A 20,603-nucleotide genomic window follows, 5' to 3' on the forward strand; every position below is an offset into this window, starting at 1 on the left:
GTATTTATAGCTAGCTAGCTAGATCATTATTTCATTTCAGTCCAATAGTGTATCCTCATGATGCATGTGCTGGTTGTAAGAGATGGGCTTGACCGATTTAGTTGACTGACTAGTATATTGAATAATGAGCCAAACATTATTGAATGAAGACTAGCCAGGGATGACTATACTTGAATAATTAGTTGTTGCATGTGTAGTATGTGTGCGGAGGGGAGAAAGTTGGTCAGATGCCATACCTATGCCCTACCGGGCGCTCCGCCACTGCTTGAGACCTTAGCCGCCATCCAAATCGATCGGTACCGTACCATTGATACGTGTGTAGATCCAACAAATACGGTTCAAGTGGGCAGACAACTGAGTTAATTTGCAGTACTTCAATTACTTACCAAAGTCTAACAGACAACGTTTATAAGTGAACTTTCTATATTAGGGGTTCACCAGGGTTTGCCGACATTAGGGGTTCACAGTCATGCCAAATGGAGGATGGTTCGCCAGGGTTTGCCGACATTAGTGGTTCACAGTCACAGCTATGCTTGTGGTTGAGGAATGTCAATATGGAGGTAGGTGCTGGATGGGAACGATGCGGTACGTCATTTTGAGAGCTTGGCACCTTGAGCACGCGTAGTTGGTTGTGAGGAGGGTCGTCCAGATGTTATTTTTGTGAGGAATAGTGCGTGCTAGTTTCTTCACAGTTGAACTATCAAATCAGGACGGGTGGGGTGGGGAAGATTCTTCACGGTCTGGGATCCAAACAAGGGTGTGATCTCTGACGTTGACAGCCTGGACAGGAACTACCTCAGGTCAGTATGGCACGAGCTGCACGAGCTCTGCTGTGTGACCCGGGCGCAACTTCACGGGTCCTTCCGCCAGAGGCACTGGAGCGAGTCCTTGGTCCACCACGCCGCGACTCATTATATCTTGGTCACATTCCGTTTGGTGCCAATCTTTATCACGTGTAGGAGCAGGCGTTTGCATTATTGTGGTAGCCTTCGTCTAATCATATTGTTTGCTGTAGCAGCCAGAGGGTACGTATAGCGCCTTACAAATAGTAGGTACGTACTACTAATATGACCTAGTTGCATTGTAGAATCAAAATTACAATAACTATAGTTCCAGTATACTAATCCAAGTTTTGTCTTTGGCTTCGTGCCAATCTTTATCACGTACTCCCTCTGTTCCAAATTATAGGTCGTTTGACTTTTTTAATTTCAAGTTTGATCACTCGTCTTATTCATAATTTTTGTACAAATATAGTCAAATTTAAGTCATTTTTGAAGAATTTGTATTGATAAAGCAAGTCATAACAAAAGAAGTGATATTTTTTATAAATATTTTAATAAAACAGGTGGTCAAACTTGGGATTATAAAAGTCAAATGATCTATAATTTGAAACGAAAGGAGTACAAGTAAAATGTATGTGCCGCACGCACGTGTTTTGTAAATGACCTATAATTTTTCATTGGGATATGGATGAACCCTAATGCATCAACAAGGTCCATCCTCATGATGCATGTGCTGGTTGTAAGAGATGGGTTTGACCGATTTAGTTGACTGACTAGTATATTGAATAATGAGCCAAACATTATTGAATGAAGACTAGCTAGGGAAGACTATACGTTGAATAATTAGTTTTTGCATGTGTAGTACGTGAGTGGAGGGGAGAAAGTTGGTTAGATGCCATACCTTGTCCTACCGGGCACTCGGCCACTGCTTGAGACCTTAGCCGCCACCCAAATTGATCGGTACCGTACCATTGATGCGTGTGTAGATCCAACAAATACGGTTCAAGTGGGCAGACAACTGAGTTAATTTGCAGTACTTCAATTACTTACCAAAGTCTAACAGACAAAGTTTGTAAGACCAGTCTCAATGGGAGTTTCATGGAGGGTTTCATAATATTAAATATCACCATTTTTGCTGACATGGCAAGGAGAGAGAATGGTGGAGTTTCATGAGATGTGAGGAGAGTTTCATCACCATGAAACTCATCTGGCACAGTTATCTAATTCTCAGCCTAGGTAACTGTGTCCATGAAACTCCCAGTGAGACTGGACTAAGTGAACTTTCTATATTACACAACCCGCGTATACGGTTCACTGCATGTGCATGTTACAGAGTAATAAATAATGGCACTGCATATCTAATACTCGCTCCGTCCAGAAAATTTCGGTGGGCCAGGAAGTAATAAAAGTAACGAATATCTCCTAAATTTTGGTGCGGCAACCAATAGTCGATCAATAATCTTGCAATTAATTAACCAAGCATAGAACTAATGAGGGATAATTGCGTCTTTTTCCTCTCTTTACTCCCTCCATTTTATTTTACATGTCGTATTAGGATTGTTCTAAGTCAAATTTGACTAAATTTGACCGAGGTTATAGAAAAATATAGCAATAATTATACTATCCAACATATGCACAATCAACATATATGTCTTCGTACATGTAAAACCGCCAAGGATTTGCCTTGGCGGCCAAAAATCGCCAAGGAATATACCAAAACCGTCAAGGAAATGATCCTTGGCGGCCAGCCGCCAAAAGCAAAATCCGCCAAGATTAGAGCGCCAAGAAAATTCCATCAACTTGACGGCTAGCCGCCAAGAATCATTTACTCGGCGGTTTGGCCGCCAAAAAAATGTAGATCCCTACTAAAATTACCAAAGCGCCAAGAAAATGTACCACCCGCCAAGGATATAACTTTACTTGGCGGTTGATGGCCGCTAAGAAAATGTATTAACTTGGCAGCTCTCAACCGCCAAGAAAACTTGGCAGTTGATGGCCGCCAAGGAAGGGTATTTACTTGGCACCGAAATTATAATTTCCTTGGCTACCAACCGCCAATAAACACATACCACCAACATAAAAAATATAAATTTTGAAAATCTAGCCACAACTAGAATTCTTAATATAGCTGTCATTGATTTAGAAAGTACAATTTGGAAAGCATACACGCATTGGCCTCAAAATTCACATATTCTCAAGATCATTACATATCTATTTACCCTACAAGCCTCGGTTAAACATCATGCATCACAATACATAGCTCTATCAGTTAACAATAATACCCATAGACTGACTTAACCTCACATCACTACAATAACAGCCATCATCTTCATCACCATCTGAAAATAATGAGGAAATAATTAGTATATCAGCTGACAAAGCATGTAACATTGTAATACTATGTTTTACCAAATGTGTAAAACGGAAAGAAGAAATTAAAATGCATATCTCTTGTGAGTGATAAGCATCTGCTGCTCTTGCTAGTTTTCAGAGATTGAAAGATGGAACTTGCTGCTCAATTTATGTATTTATGTACTCATTGTAATACAAGTGGAACTATGCCAGCTACCATGTATCTGAGTGTCCTAGGCAGTGAACCACAAACAGAAAGGAACGCAGGGTAGCATGTTCTATCTATCAATCTGCATTGTGAATCGTTTCTTTAACTTGGTATAAAAAGATTTAAATCATACCCAATATTTGCTAAAAGGCTTTCATGTTTGAAATGTAAAGTCTGGGATCAGAAATATGTAAACCTATCTGAATCTAGATAGGAAACATGATTCAGAAAAATTATCTACATAACATTCTAACCTCAAATGCTTTCATACATGTATATTTTTCAGAATGGCTCCCACAATAGCAGCTCTGTCCACGGCTCCCCCTTCTCCCCATGCACATTCATCCTGAAAAATAAAAGGGCATCCGTTGTACAAACTTATCCATATCTCATCTAATCAATTCAGGCACAAGAGGGCATCAATAGAAACAAATCTGACAGGTGTGTTTCATCAAACACATGACAAGTGAGCTGCGGTGAGAAATTAAAAGCTCACCAGCCCATTTTAGATTAAAAAGGTAGAAATTGCAAGCACAACCACATAGTCTAATCTCGAGATGCACCAAAGCATAATATACAGGAAAAATAAACGTTGCAGATCTCATTATACGCTCACCTAGCTGTGCATTGTGGCCGGCGTCCTCGACTGCAGCATCCCCGGACTACCAATGCCTTGTGGGGCTGCCGCTGCCGTCTCGGTGGAGCTCGTGGTGGATGCTGTTGCTGCCACAGTAGACTTCATGGCATAGAGGATTATTATGCTTAGTGCTCACCTCGCTCACCTAGGTGTCGGCCCTCCGCCGGTCAGCCCCTCCACCACTGTTAGAAAATCTATCATTAGTACTGGTCGGGAACCCCCGGTTTGTACCGGTTTTTCGACCGGTATCGCTCCTCCGGTACTAAGTGCACACGCACTTAGTACCGGTCAGCTGGCCCGGTACTAAACGGCCTGTTTAGTACCGGTTGGTAACACCAACTGGTACTAAACTGCTGGCCACACCAGCAGCTAGGCCGAGCAGTTTAGTACCGGTTAGTAATACCAACTGGTACTAAACGATTTTTTTTCTTTTTGATCCTTCATATTTGTTCTCTTTTCCTTTCAATTTCAATTAATTAGTATTAGTAGTCGTACTCGCATCGGTTTGTGTATTCGTACTCGTACTTGTATCTAGAATTCATATTTGTATATGGAGCAAAGCAAATAAAAAAATTATATACATACATGGATAAAAGAAATGTTAGAAATTATATACATACATGGATAAAAGACAACAATATTTACAATTATAAATTCTCATAAGTTTTTTCCGACAAATTCTTCAATAATTCTAATGATCTGCATCGTCATCGGCACCGGCATCCTTCTTGCGGCGTTTGTTGAGTTGATCAGCTCGAGCCACACATATCCTTGGATCGGAATGAAATTCACCTTTTGGATTTATCACCTCATCCAAAAGGAATTCACAGAGTGCTTCTTGAATTGCCCTGATTCTTTCCAGTTCGATGAGGTTCTCTTTCATATTCCAAATCTGTCAACAACAAATAAACACCGATAGTTTAATTTAGTACCTGCATGGAATTAGATACAAGAAATTATTACTAATGTTATACGTACTTTGAAGTTTTCTTGTGTCACCCTCTTGGTATCTATGAAAAAAAAGAGCATGTGCTCACATACGTAGTATCCGCAGAGGTTGGTTCCTTGGTTCTATCTCAAACACTATATATATATATATATACACACACACACACACATGTTATGAAATATTCATGCTGTTTGAATAAATGAAAGTAGATGTGCGATATTCGTACCGGCTTGTTATGGTTGAATTCAAGTTCAGTCAGTGTTGACGTGACTCCTAATTGTGTTTTGAGGAACCGAGACCATGCCCTTTGCATGATGTCTACGAGATTTTGATAAAATTCTGGTGGCTTCTTCAAGGAGTTCCACACAGTAACTCGGGACCGATCAATTTCGATCACAAGTAGGATCCAATGGAAACTGTTGATACATACATATGGATACAAGAAATGTTAGATATATACACGTATTGGCTAGTTGAAGTGACTCAAAAAATGAAAGGACTCACTTAAAGTTGTACGGAAACAGAATGAATGTGCGATCGTGCTGCCCTTCCAAGGACATGACTAAATTATTCTCGGTCCGATTAGGATATTGGCGTACACTCTCCTCATGTATAACATTCGGATCGATGAAGCCAACGTTGTAAATCCTGCTATTCCGGAATTCTTGCATTTTCATCCCTCACGATTACAAATATAAGGAGGGAATGAGAAATCTAAATGACTTAGTAGAGCTAGAGTATACAATTGACAAGAAACACTTACATAGATCATACACTGACGACGGAATTGTCTAGGGTGTCTTGATGGAATAGAAACCAAAAATGGTCAAAATCGATCCAAATGTCATCCATTCCCCGATAGAAATGGGTATGTTTAATTCGAGTAGCTAGCATTATATACCCCTCTGCACATGCTTTCAAGTACCTCTGATGGAACTCACGCATTCTTGGTAGTAGGGTGTCAATCAACTCTGGCCACATCAGAGGTTCCCCCAGTACAAATGGCTTTCTTCCTGCCCCTTGGTGAACCGGGATTTTTTCATGACCTAGGAGCTGAGCTTTTGTGAGGTTCATTTCCTTGACAAACTCAGCAGTAGCTTCATCCTCTTTTGAAAGCACTACTAGAGGGGGTACGCTTTGTTTGGGTTGTTCGCCGAGCCGGGGGACTTGGTTGTACCTCCGATTACTCTTCTTCTCCCATGATTTTGTAATCGAGCGGTCGTAGTCCGACATCAATGGAGGCTTTGGTTGGCACATCATGGATAGATAGAATTTCTTCCCTGCTAGATCCACTAGTTCCTTTGGCGGAGGCTTCTTTGGCTTCAACTGCTTGCGCACGTCTTCTTGCACCCAAGGGGCCACGAGGGATGAATTCTGTAGAACGGTGAAATTTGCTTTGCGGATTTCACTTTCAGGGATGTGCATATTAGATTTCTTACCTAGTGTGCCCTTTCCTTTCAGTCGCCCATCATAGCGTGACATGGGGACCCCAATCGGACTAAGTTCATTAATGAAATCAATACAAAACTCAATGACCTCCTATGTTCCATAGCCCTTGGCGTTACATCCTTCTGGCCGAGAACGATTCTGAACGTACTTCTTTAAGACTGCCATGTATCTCTTGAAAGGGAACATATTGTGTAGGAATATAGGGCCTAAAATCTTTATCTCTTTCACAATATGAACTAGGAGATGGGTCATAATATTAAAGAACGAAGGTGAAAATACCATCTCAAAACTGACAAGACATTGGACCACATCATTCTGTAGCCTTGTGAGCTTATTTGGATCGATTGCCTTCTTTTGTTTCTTTCAAATCATGTCTTGCTTCCAGTGTATCTTTTGACTGCCCATACATACCAAGGAATTCTAGCAGGTTCACGCAAAGATTCTTTGTCAAGTGCATCACATCGATTGCGTTGTGGACCTCCAGGACTTCCCAATATGGGAGTTCCCATAGTATGGACTTCTTCTTCCACATTGGGGCATTGCCGTTTTCATCATTCGGAACTTGTTGGCTTCCACGGCCCTTTCCAAACACGACATGGACATCCTTCACCATCGAGAAAACACGCTTCCCATTTCGGAACATAGGCTTAGCACGAGTTTCTGGTTCCCCTTTGAAATGTTTTCCTTTTCTTCTTAAGGGGTGGTTGAGGGGAAGGAATCGACGATGACCCATGTACACGACCTTCCTATAATTTTTTAGATACAAGCTGTCGGTTTCTTCTAGACAATGAGTGCATGCCTAGTATCCCTTATGCGATTGTCCTGACAGATTGCTAAGTGCAGGTCAATCGTTGATGGTAATGAAAAGTAATGCTCACAGGTCAAAATTCTCCTATTTGTACTCGTCCCAAACACGTACACCTTCCTCCTTCCACAGCAGCAAAAGTTCATTAACCAACGGTCTTAGGTACACGTCAATATCATTGCCCGGTTGTTTTGGGCCTTGGATAAGCACCAGCATCATCATGTACTTCCGCTTCATGCATAGCCAAGAAGGAATATTGAACGTACAGAGGATCACAGGCCATGTACTTTGACTGCGGCCCCACTCGCCGAATGGATTCATTCCGTCTGTACTTAAACCGAACCTTATGTTCCTTGGGTCCTTATCAAAATCTCGGAAATCTCTATCCACGTTTCTCCACTGGGACCCATCCGCAGGGTGTCTCAGCATCTGATCTTTCTTACGCTCTTCTTTGAGCTACCGCATCAATTTAGCATTGGATTTATTTCTGAAAAAGCGCTTCAAATGTGGTATTACTAGGAAATACCACATCACCTTAGCGGGAACTTTTTTCTTGACGGGCTCCCCATCGACCTCACCAGGATCATTTTGCCAGATCTTGTACCGTTTTGCATCACAGACAGGATAAGCATCCAGTTTCTCATATTCTTCGCCTCAATAGAGAATACAATCGTTAGGACATGCATGATTTTTCTATACCTCCAATCCAAGAGGGCAAACAACCTTCTTTGCTTCGTATGTTGTAGAGGGCAGTTCATTCCCCTCTGGAAGCATGTTCTTCACGATTCCATGTAGCTCATCAAATCCCTTATCGGTCTGCCTTCCACTGCAGCATTTCAAGTGTGGTACCCAACTTTTTAAGCCCCTGCTTGCAATCTGGATACAATATTTTTTTGTGATCCTCCAACATCTCCTCGAACTTTTTTGACTCCTTTAAAGTGTCACAGTCTCTTTGTGAATCCACTAGAACCTAATCTAATTCATCAGGTGGTTGGTCTTCTGCTAGCCTCGTCCATTTCTTCAGCATCGTCCATGGGTTCATCTTCAAAGGCTCCCGCTTCATATAGATGAGCCCAGTCTGCAATATTATGATCATCATCTTCTTCACCATCGTGCATCACAACTCCAGATTCACCGTGCTTGGTCCAAAGAGTATAGTTATCCATGAAACCCTTTTCATAAATGTGGGCATGTAGAGTGCTTCTCTTAGAGTATTCTTTTTTATTTTGGCAAAGGTGGCATGAACAACACATGAAACCTTTCGATGACTTGTGGGCCTCTGCCGCATCGAGAAAAGACTTTAGACCATTAATCCACGCCATGGTGCACTAGTCGCCGTACATCCATTGTCGGTCCATCGATCTACAATTTTGTATGAAGTAACAGCATTATTTTACTTGTATTCATATCATTTGGCACATAACATAATGAGATACAATTGCCATTTTTGCGAATTTAACAATAAAATATAAAAGGTCCGAATATCCATCACATAACATGCTTAAATTAAACAACATGATAAATAAAAGTCCAAATTAATAAATATAGATTACACTACATGCTAGCTACCTAATACAAACTACTCATCATGAGATCTTTTGACCGATGCCTCGTGAACTGCCTCGCGAAGTCTTGACACTGAACGGTCATATTCCGCCAGCCCTGACTCTTCACGTCTTGCATTATATCGAGCCATCAACTCACGATCATCATCAGTACCATGCAACTCGACGTTAAATTCACGATAAAATTTACGGCTTTCTTTGCCAAGGGAGAATATATGAAAAGCTTTCTTAATCGAACGACGAATACGACCGCTAACAAGATCAACACGCTCTGCAGGGTGGAACTCAAGCGAATGACCGGTGCACTCCAATTGATTGCGTACTGCCGCCCGAGCCGCAGCTCGACGCTCAAAGGTATCATGTTGCAAAGACATTTCTAAGAAGTAATATTAATAATAGGTCAATTATATGTCTCATTAAGAAACAAAACTAATTTCAGTACACTAATCAAATAAATGTAAAAAATGAACAAATTATTAGAATTAAAATGAAAACATAAATTGTAAACCATAATGAAAACAAAGATTTTTTAAACTTCTCGATGGTTTCCAATATGAGCCCGAATAAATACATCAATAGAGTGTCAAAATAATCAACGTAAAAGTCGCATTAAGAAATAAACATTTGTTTCTAATGTCAGTTCAAATGCTAAACTAAATTAATTAACAAATAAAACTAATGTCATCATTATACATGTAAAAGTACTGAATAAAACTAATTTACAAAACAAAAAAATTATCTACCTAAAAGGAAACAAACTAACACACTAACCATGACATTTCAAAATAATTGAAAAAAAATCATTAGAAATTAAGCATATTCAAACTATCTAATAAATCTTCTCTATGTCCAATTTATCAATTCTATACATCTCAAAACAATGTATAAATAAAAAAAATCAAGCTCATACTCACTCTTTCTAAAAATTCTAAGTTTCTCTAAATATGGAGCGTTAAACAAAGAATAAAGACCATCAAACAAGAGAGAATGAAGTTGCAAACCTTTAACACACTTGGATGAGTGAAATCCCCACAAAAATTGAAAAAATGGGCAGCACCTCCTCTCTCATGCCATGGAAGCACCCCGAGCTCAGTGAAGAAATGGTTGGCTCGGGCTCGGGGATGAAGAAGGCGAGCTGATTTATAGTGGGCATGTTAGTACCGGCTAGAGACACCAGCCGGTACTAAATCTCTCATTTAGTACCGGCTGGTGTCTCCAGCCAGTACTCAATTTCCTCGGAGCCATTTAGTACCGGCCCGTGTCTCCAGCCGGTACTAAATGGCTCCTAGCCGTTGCGCACCGGTGTCGGTGCTGGCTCTTTAGTACCGGCTGGAGCCACGAGCCGGTACTAATAGGCTCCGATTTTTTGACCGGTACAAAATGGAGCCGTTAGTACCGGTCGAAAGTTCGACCGGTACTAACGTGCATGGACGAATGACCCATTTTCTAGCAGTGCACCCTCGTGGCCTCGGCGCCTTGCCCTCAGGCCCTCCTGGCTACGGCCAGCCGCCGGCGACCCGTAGCCGGTCTCCCCGCGGGCGCACGGCTTGATGATGGATTTGCCAGCCCTAGGTTTCTTGACTTGGGGAATTTCAATTTTGCAATTTAGGGATTTTGAGAAAAACAACAGGGAGAAGGATAGAACGACGAGCGCTCTGCTCCCTAGAGGCAAGCACCCGATAGGGATGGGCGAGGGCGCGAGGCAGGACCGTGCAGCACCTCTGCATCGGCATGGGGTCATGGGGAGGAAGAGGAGGTGCAGGCGCAGAGGGGGCGGGGGAGGGTGACGAGTTAGGGTTTCTTGGGGGTTTTTATTCCAGTCAGGGTGCATCTTCGCCGTGCGTTCCGATCTGACGGTGTAGGATAATGCTGGGGCTTGTTTGGGCTGAGATGGGCCCAATAACAAGGTAGGCTTTTATCTGTAGGCTAAATAAATATTGTAAGATGGACAACTACATGCATTTCTATTTATTATCACAACAAAATATTTTTTTCACCAAATTATGAACAGTGGAACAATATGAACTAAATAAAAATGTCATATATGTGCAAGTGCACTTAAGAAGTACGTCATATATATTATACATGAACTTGACAACATCTAGTTTGGTCCTGCAAAATTTCAATATTCCATTAATAAATATGGGTATAAGAAACTATTATGTTATTGAAAAAATTAGATTCTAAAGTATCAAAATATTTGAGTGTGATATATGTGTAAGGGAACTTAACAAGCATGTCATACTTTTAAGTATCACATGTGTCTATGTGAGGCTAAGTTCAAGTGCCATGTATATTTAAGTGAACTTTATTTGTTGAATTGATGTGTTATATATGTTTAGGTGAACAAGTTTAAATGACACATGGGTTTAAATGAACTTAGTAAATTCAAGCATATTTGTAAGTGAACCTTACAAGATACAAAAAGGGAAACACATGTGTGCCATTTATGTTTAAGTGAGAATAAGTATGTCATATGTGTTTAACTGTGGTACGTGTCAAGTGATCGTAACAAGTGTTAGTTAACTTAACCCACCAATTATCACTTTGCCTTAACAAGATACAAAATTTAAACATATATATGTTAAATAACTTTAAGGAAAACAAATCATATCATATTATATACATAACAGGCATTTTCTTCGCAGTTATGCAATTTCCTTGGCTGTCAGCTGCCAAGGAAATGTGCTGTTTTCTTGGTGGTTTAGCCAAACAGCCAAGGAAAATACCCATTTTCTTGGCGGTCAATTGAAACTGGCAAGCAAATATGCATTTTACTTGGCGGATACAATATCACGCCAAGTAAAATATAGTTTCCTTGGCGGTTGTATTTTGGCCGACAAGAAAATATCTGGCCGCCAAGGTAATTCCAATTTGGGGTAGTGATATACTTCATGGTGGATTCAATGAAACAAATTTGGTATTGTAAATATTATTATTTCTTTCTATAAGTTTGGTCAAAGTTTGTCAAGTTTGACTTAGAACAAACCTAATATGATATGTCAATAAAAATAAAGGGAATATTTTGTTGGCAAAAAACTACAATGCCCTAAGTAACAGGACGGAGGGAGTAGCTGCACTCAGAGATTGTCTGCAGATACTACAATATGCATCTAAACTTTCCAGATTCTTATGATGCCCGAATATTGTCAAAGATTCACTGAGGTATTCTCCGAGGTATCAATTCACGCGATCAAATTTCTACACAAAGATGTGACATATATATTTGAATGGACAAATGAATACGATATCAACTTTCAAAATAACTATATTTGTAGCAAATTTTAGACACATTACAAGAACCATTCTCTGTACAACGTGTAACAATACTTTGACCAAGCTCCTATATACGTGACAAAGTACGTCACCTATCAAACGAGCAAGACTTGAATTAATATAATATAGGTGCTAATGTCATCATCATTGAGGTACACCAACGGAGCACCAGGAAATAACCTGTTCATACATACTGGACATACCCGTAGCGAGGTACAGTAGTGCATCCTCATGATGCATGTGCGTGACTATGAATGAAACAAATGACCAACCGATCGACCATGTGTTGAGCCGTTCGTTGTCAATCAAAAGCAACATGCACAACTTGCCCTGACGAGAGTGTTGACACAGAATCGCGCCAACACACTCGAATGCGCTAGAACGCGCGGATCATCGACACGATCTTCACCAACGGGCTCCCTGCGCACAGACCGGTCAGACCGGTAGTGGCGACCGGTCAGACCGGTTCTACAGAGAACGCCGCGAAAACCTAAAACCTCGAGCTCGGGAGGGACCCCGTCGGAGCTCGTGGATCTAGGGTTGCTCTGAGGTCTGCAGGCCACTCAGAACGCCATCGAACGTCGTGGAGACGAGCAAAGAACAGCAAATAGGGTTGGAAAAGTTAGGGTTTGGAGAATAAAAGGTAAAGGTAATTGTGTGAATCGATTGGGATTACCCTCAATCGGCCGTGGCCCTTCATATATATAAGGTGGGGAGGTCTGTACCCGTTAGGAGTCGGAACCCTATCAAATCCCGTGTCAAAATACAACTCCTAACTCGGACTGGGCGTTTCGGACCGGTCTCTGGACCGGTCTGACCGCTCTGGACCGGTCTGACTGGGGTGCAGGTCTTCTGGGAGGCATAACTCCCTCATCCGGACTCCGAATTAGACGTTCTATATATGCATTTCGATCTTCACGACGAGATCTACGCAATGGTGCAGTCCAATTTGCAATTTGACAAACTTGTCTAGACCGGTCTGACCGGTTCAAGGGAGAGGTCTGACCGGTCCTGCCCAGATTGTCCAGAAAACCTTCATCGTGCCAATTTTGAGTGTCAACATATGCCCCTGTTTCTTGGTAAAGCTTGCGTACCAAGAAACATATCTCCAAGCCCAAAAATGCACTTGAACAACGAGAAGCACCTACGCACCAATCATGTCTTGCTTTCAATGACGATAGTGTATATGGCCATGTCATCTGGTGCAAGTAGAATAAGCCTGAGTATAAATTATCTCGGCTGTGAATCATGTTCTTCAAAAGAATCGTTTCGGTCCATTTAGTAGAATAATCTATAGCAACTACCACGAAGCAATGTCTTTTTGAAGATAGAGGACTAATTTTAACAACAAAATCCAATCCTCAACCTCGGAATGACCATGATTTGATAATAGGATGTATCAACACAGTAGACAAACCGCTGACATTCTTCACACCCCTTATACTGCTTGAAAGAATCAGACATCATGGCAAGCTCGTACAAATCGGCTCTTTTAAACAACTACTTCATCTTTGGAGCCGATTGATGTATACCACAAATATCTTCATGAACGTTCCTCATGGCAACTTTGGCCTGATCTGAGCTCAAATATTTAAGAAATAAATATTCGGCTATTCAACGATAGAGCTTATCGTTGACTAAAACATTTTTAAGTGTTATCCGCCAAATATCCTTTTCTGCACCACGACCAAGATTTTTAGATAGGAGATTACATGAACCCTCTAGTCCTGATCTTCGGCTTTAGTGATGAATCACCTTTCATAGCCGAATTGGTGTCTCCAGTAGTCTGGACGGTCAGACCGGTCTCATGACCGGTCAGACCGGTCTAGGCGGTCAGACTAGTTGCATCGACCGGTCGGACCGGTTCGTCCAAATCCTGCAACTTGGCTTTTGCTTACATCGGCTTTCGAATATCAAAATATTTTTTCATAATTTATTAGCCAGATGCTTGCTTAGCCATAGCAATAGCCTGCCCATTCTCTTCCCTTGGTATATATCTTATAACAAATTCATTGAAGGAAGAAATAATATCGAGGTATTTGCCAAGATATGCATTTAAATATCCATTATATCATTAGCATACCTCAAATACTTGCTGCACCATCAGAAGTGAACCACCAAAGGCTTCAACACATTTCACGCCCATAAATTGCAAAAATTCCAAGCCAAATAAGAGGGCTTCATACTCAACTTGATTATTTATACAATCCTCCTTTGATCGGTTTGAGAACTCAGAATACCACCACTTGGAGAAATCAAGACAGCACCAATTCTTTGATCATCATCACAAACCGATCTATCGAAATATAATTCCGTGGTGTGCAAGTAACATAGCCGATTTCCAAAGCATGCTTATCATTAATCCGATGCTCAACATTGAAATCCGTTATGATTTGGCCTCTCATAGATTCCAAGGATTCACAAGCCAAATCATATTCAACTAAAGCATAAGCTCACTCGCTGATTCTATCACTTAAAATCGTCTTTTGTAACATGCGATTGAGCACATCGGTTTGACATACTACTATGCAAGTACTAGATAGTAGATAATGCTTCAATTTGGTACAAGCATAATAGAGAGACAAACATAACTTCTCAGTAAGAGTATACCTTGTCTCCGCATTAATAAGTCGTCGGCTTATATAAGTGATGACATATTCCTTGTCTTCGGTTCTTGAGTCAAAACAGTCCCAATGACATTATCTTCAACAGCCACATAAAGCCTGAAAGGAACCCCTCTCCTAGGCGCCTTGAGCACAGGTGTTGAAGACAAATAAACCTTGATCTTTTCAAAAGCCTCTTGCTGTTCTGCCCCCCATGTAAATTCGGTTTCATACTTTAACCGAAGAATAGAAGTAAGAGCATCAATATGCCTTATTACAAATAGTTTGCCAATTTTCTAGCTCGAATTGTAAAACTTCTAATTCGGCTATTATCCGCTGATGTTGCAATTTTCAACTAGCTCAAGACCTAAAATACTTGATCAAAGTCTTGAGAGCCCCTTGCAAACAGATCTGTTGCATAGAAACTTCATGAGGTAAATTATCATTTGCCAATATTTTGCCCCCGAGCACTTAAATGTCGTCGAGCTCCATATTGCTGCTCTTTTGGTGTAGCCTCATGATCCAAGTGCTCCTCATTGCCTTGTACCGAGAATGCTAGCGGTGTTTCTCCATCGCAAGGAACCGAAACGGGCATTGCCAATTCGGCTTTCTGTTCTGCTGAAACCTCAACTGGTCTGACCGGTTGCTCTGGGCGGTCGGACCGGTCGCTTGTACCGGTCAGACCGGTCTCCTGAGGTGGTTCGACCGGTCGTGCTGGCTGGTCAACTGCTTTGACCCTCCATACCTTACCTTGAGGGGCCATTGGTCTGTAGTGGTTGGATTGTTTGTCCCTCAGCCTCTTGAACTCTTTTTCCTTCTTCTCCTGAGCACATAGACGTTGCAGTTTCCTTCTTTGAGTACGAGTCAACCCTGAAGGACACCATCTTGGTTGAAAGTACTTTGATATCGAGTTACTGCTGCTGGCCTCATGATCATTGGCCATGATCGGCCTTTGGATAGAAGGATTGACCGATTTACCAAAAACCATCGGCCTTGTACCCGCATCATTGACAACCACTTTGATATTGCCGATTTGCACAACATCATCGGCTTTAGCTTTCTCTGGATCAATAGTGGGTTGTACCTCTTCTTTCTTCTCCTTGACACGGTAAACCTGTCTCGGAGAATGAGCTTTGCCCGGCCTCTGAAGAGACCGGTCTGACCGGTCAGCGGCGACCGGTCTGACCGGTGCAGGCTGTCGCCTCTGACCTGATTGGTTGGATCTCAATCGGTCATGCAATGGTAATGCAACCTTGCCGAACACAGACCTTCTGTGATCCTCCTCCCTGTGGTGAGATGGTGGGTATAGCATCGGATAACAATACATCCAAATTCCTTCATGTCCCCATGTAGGACAAGAAAAACCCGATGCCGGTGACGCCCATGACGTAGCAGCATACACCTTCTGAGGAGGCAATACTGTAGTGCTATCACCCCTACGCTTGCTGGATTCTCCCCTAGGAGAAGAATGCTCTCCTTGACGCGGAGGTGAACTTGGTTCTTTTTTTAGTGGCCGATCTTTTAGAACGGCCTTTGTGTATTTGTGTAGTAACTGAGCGAAGGTGAGCTTCTGCTTTGTAAAACTCTCCTGCACCTTTGACTCATTAACCTTCTGAGTACCTCCTTCCGGCCGCTTAGGCTTGAAAGTTCTGGGCCGGCCTTTTGTCTGACCGGTTGAGGCGACCAGTCTGACCGGTCGTGCCTGAGTTGCAGGCCGATTCGTCTTTTGAGAGGAACTTTCTTTCCCCCCAGGCCTTGAAGTTTTGACAGTGATCTGCAATGACTCCTTTCCATTAGGAGTTTTCACCATCGTCACTTCCCTAACCTGAATCTTGTCATTGATATTTTTCGGCCTTGGCTCACCAATGATAACATTTTTTTCTTTTGCTCCTTCGGCTTGTTCCGGCCGAATGAGTACCTTGACATTATCCAAATCAATCGTATGGACAGGGAATGATGCCTTGTCATTTTTTACCTCATGCATTACCAATCGTCCTTCATTAACGGCCGATTGGATTTTTCGACGAAAGATATTGCAATCATTAGTTGCATGAGAAAAACTATTATGCCACTTGCAATATGCATGCTGCTTTAGCTCCTCAAGTGGCGGTATGACATGTGACAACTTGATGTTTCCGCTTCTAAGCAATTCATCAAATATACGATCACACTTAGAAACATCAAAAGTGAAACTAGCTTGTTCTTGCCGATTCTTTGGAATCGGCTTAAGCGATGAACAAGAACATGGCTTTGCATCTGATGGCCATATGAATTCAGCAACATAAGCTTCCTTTTTCTCATCGTCCGAATCAGATTTACAATCGACATGTATGGACCGATGAGTATTATGGGCATCTTTTGCGCTCTGGAGTCTAAATTCTAAACCCAAAACTTTCATGTGCAAATAATTAATAGTGTAGTACTCAAAGCCTTCGAGTTCTTTTTTCAAATAAGAACGCAAACCATAAAAAGCCAAATCAGCCAATTCCTTTTCAGAAACTGTTAAATTTAAACATCAGTTTTTGATATCTTTAAACCTTCGGAAGTAATCTGAAGTAGGCTCATCTTGGCCTTGCCTAACCGATGCCAAATCTGACAGTTTAGCTTCATTGTGCCCATTATAAAAACGATCATGAAACTTACGTTCCAACTGATTCCAAGATTGAATAGAATTCTGGGCCAATGAAGAAAACCAAGAAAAAGCGGTTCCAGTCAAAGATAATGAAAATAAGCGAATGCGCAAAGCCTCATGGAAACCAGCTTTTCCCAGTTGTAAGATGTATTGGTCAATGTGCTCCCAAGGTGCTCTATTATCATCACCACTAAATTTCACAAAATTAGGAACACACCAACCAGCAGGAAAAGAAACTAAATCAAATTCAGCAGGATATGGCTTTTGGTATAATGTAGAATTACCTATATCCACACCGAATTTAGTTTTCATCGCACTAGCCGGATCCTCTTTTAACCTAGCGGGATCGGCTTTGCATCTACCACTCGTGGATGCTTGTGCTACAGAAGTAAGACGATGTTCTATAGAATTATCTTGCACCATCATCTGAACCGAACTTATCGGTGCATGCCCCATAGAATTTCCATGTACATTAACAAGAATAGGTTCATGTGGAGAACCAGATTCTTGTGAAGGAGAAGGCTGCACACAATTTGTCATCTCATTGGTTCGGCTAAGGATTGCCGAGCAAAGAGTAGACGTGTTCGGTGTAGATGTTACTGGGCTGACCACAATCGCCCCGGTCTGACCGGTCTGTTGGACCGGTCTGACCGGTCCAGCCGCATTCAGCTGTACCAGCTGGAATGGTGATGTTTGCCCTGCAAAATAGTTCGTCGGCATGCCATATAGTGGTTCTTGAACAGATGCTGGCGTAGCCGATGAATCAGCAGTTTGGAAAGCACAATTATCATCTACGGATTTGCCTTTTTTCATGATATCTATTTGATCTTTTAAATCATTCATGGGCTTATATATATCAGCAATTTTCTTATCCATAATAGATGCTAATTGGCTAAACAAGTCGGAAGATGAAGTGCTTACATTGCTTATTAGCTCGACTTGCTTATTCTTGAGCGTGAAGGAGGGCATCACAAAGTCTTGAACCCTCGTGACCTGGCCTTGCTGATTTTTTTTGAATCCCTTCAAGAATTGTACTTTGAAGTGCTCCCTGACCACCAAGTACTCTTGGCGCTCCTCCTCGTTGAGTTCCTCAATAGATGTGGAGATGTTGTCTTCGTCGAGGTCGGTGATGATGCCCATCTTCTTTGAGAACTAGATTAGATCGGTTTAAAAACCAGATTAATCTGTCCCCAGCGGAGTCGCCAAAAAGTGTGTTGACACAGAATCGCGCCAACACACTCGAATGCGCTAGAACGCACGGATCGTCGACACGATCTTCACCAACGGGCTCCCTGCGCGAAGACCGGTCAGACCGGTAGTGGCGACCAGTCAGACCGGTTCTACAGAGAACGCCGCGAAAACCTAAAACCTCGAGCTCGGCAGGGACCCTGTCGGAGCTTGTGGATCTAGGGTTGCTCTGAGGTCGGTCGGCGCCGACGCCGTGCACCCCGTCGAGCGCCTGCTCTTCGAGATTGTGTCCGCCTCGCAGGCCGTGATACCTGGGTCGGAGAAGCAGCTCAACGTGCGGCTCGGGGAACTCGGGATCGACATCGACATATCTCCTTCAACTTGCCGAAGTTCGTCACACAGAATCTCGAACGCTGCCTGCTTGATGCGTCTGGGGCGCTCGCCCTTAATGGCGTCGAGTGTTAGTGGAATGACCTCTTCTGGGCACTCCATCGGGGCAGCCCCGGGATTCTAGACCGCGTCGAGTTGGCTCACGGGCTGGAGCCCAAGAAGCTAGCTGCGAGCCGAACTGTTGTGAAAGACTACGGGAACATGCTCTCTGCAACAGTGATATTCGTGCTCGAAGAGCTGCGCCGGCGAATGGATGAGGAAGGTGATGAGGCTGCAGAGTGGGGGATGATAGTGGGCTTTGGACCGGGATTCACTGTCGAGACCATGATGCTACATGCTACAAAGTACTAGCTGTTGAATGCATATGAATCTAATTTTGAATTGTTGATGCATTTGGAACTCATGCTTTGAGAAGCAACTTGCATTTTCATTATATGAATTATGTTGGGAGCTATTTTGATAAAATACTAATTTGAAAAACTTGAATTTAGGTGATTTTTCCCGGATTCTAGGAAACCATCTTGAAGCCAAACAGCAACTTAGCTGAAAACCCAAAAATAAAATTGCATTACGGGAAGAATTTTCTTTTCAAATCTACAAAAGTTTTTCTACCAATTCCAAGCAAAATAGGCTGCTCTTGATTTCTAGTATCAACACAAAAATTGGTGTGATTTTTGGAGGCTGGGAAGATCACTTTTGAAGATTGGAGCAAAGAGAAGAGTTTGTGTACACAACACCCAAGTTACGTGATTTTGTTCTCCGGACTGTCCGTGAGAAGCTCATGTGTGTGTTGCCTCTCTACAGAAGTTGTGCCACGTATCCTCACCATGCGTCCACGCCCCATCTGACCTCCACCCCAACCAGCGCCTCTCCTCCCCTTCCTACTGCTCTTCCTCGCACAAAACACTCATTTCCTTCCCTTAGCTCTTCCTCAACCGGCATGGAGGAGAAACCACTACTACAAAATTTCATTAACTGAGGCGCTTTGAAATTTCCTCGGCAGCGGGCACATTAAAAAACCGCCTCGGTTAATGCCTTTGATTAACCAAGGCGGTCATTTGTTATTAACCATGGCAGTTACGACAACCGCCTCGCAAAATATATTAACCGAGGCAGTTACGACAACCGCCTCCCTGCTCGCTCCCTCACTCCCTTCTCCCTCTGGATCTAGCTGCAAGACGGGGCGACGCTGGAGCAGCGGGGCGAGGGCGGCGCTGGATCTGTGCCACGGTGGCGGCAGGCTCTCTCAACCGCAGCTTGCAGCAGTGAGCTCCTGCTCGCTCCTCCGGATCTGGCCACCTCCCTGGTCATGCCCTCCCTCCCTGCTCCCTCCGGATCTGGCCGTGAGGCGGGGCGGTGCTGGAGTGGCAGGGCGAGAGTGGCGCTGGATCTGTGCCATGGCGGCAGGCTCCCTCCCCAACGGCGGGCGGTGGCAGGCTCCTGCTCACTCTTTCGGATTCGGCCACATCCCTGCTCGCGCCCTCCCTCCCTGCTCCCTCTGGACATAGCAGCGAGGCGGGGTAGCGCTGGAGCGGCGGGGCGAGAGCGGCGCTAGATCTATGCCACGGCGGCAGCGGGCTTCCTCCACGATGGCGCGTGGCGGCGGGCTCTCTCCACCGCGGCGTGCGCCAGCGGGCTCCTGCTCGCTCCTCCGGATCTAGCCGCTCGCTGCTCGCGCCCTCCCTCCCTGCTCCCGCTGGATCCGGCCACGAGGCGGGGCGACGTTGGAGCGGCGGGGTGAGAGCGGCGCTGGATCTACACCATGGC

The 20,603-nt window shown here is 43.2% G+C and overlaps 1 pseudogene; it reads left to right on the forward strand.

Moving 5' to 3' along the window:
* Positions 1-476: 476 nt before the first annotated feature.
* Positions 477-19,187, forward strand: LOC120659505 (annotated as a pseudogene).
* The last annotated feature ends 1,416 nt before the right edge of the window (positions 19,188-20,603 follow it).

Source organism: Panicum virgatum, chromosome 2K (genome assembly GCF_016808335.1).
Source record: "Panicum virgatum strain AP13 chromosome 2K, P.virgatum_v5, whole genome shotgun sequence".
In the NCBI taxonomy this organism is placed as follows: domain Eukaryota; kingdom Viridiplantae; phylum Streptophyta; class Magnoliopsida; order Poales; family Poaceae; genus Panicum; species Panicum virgatum.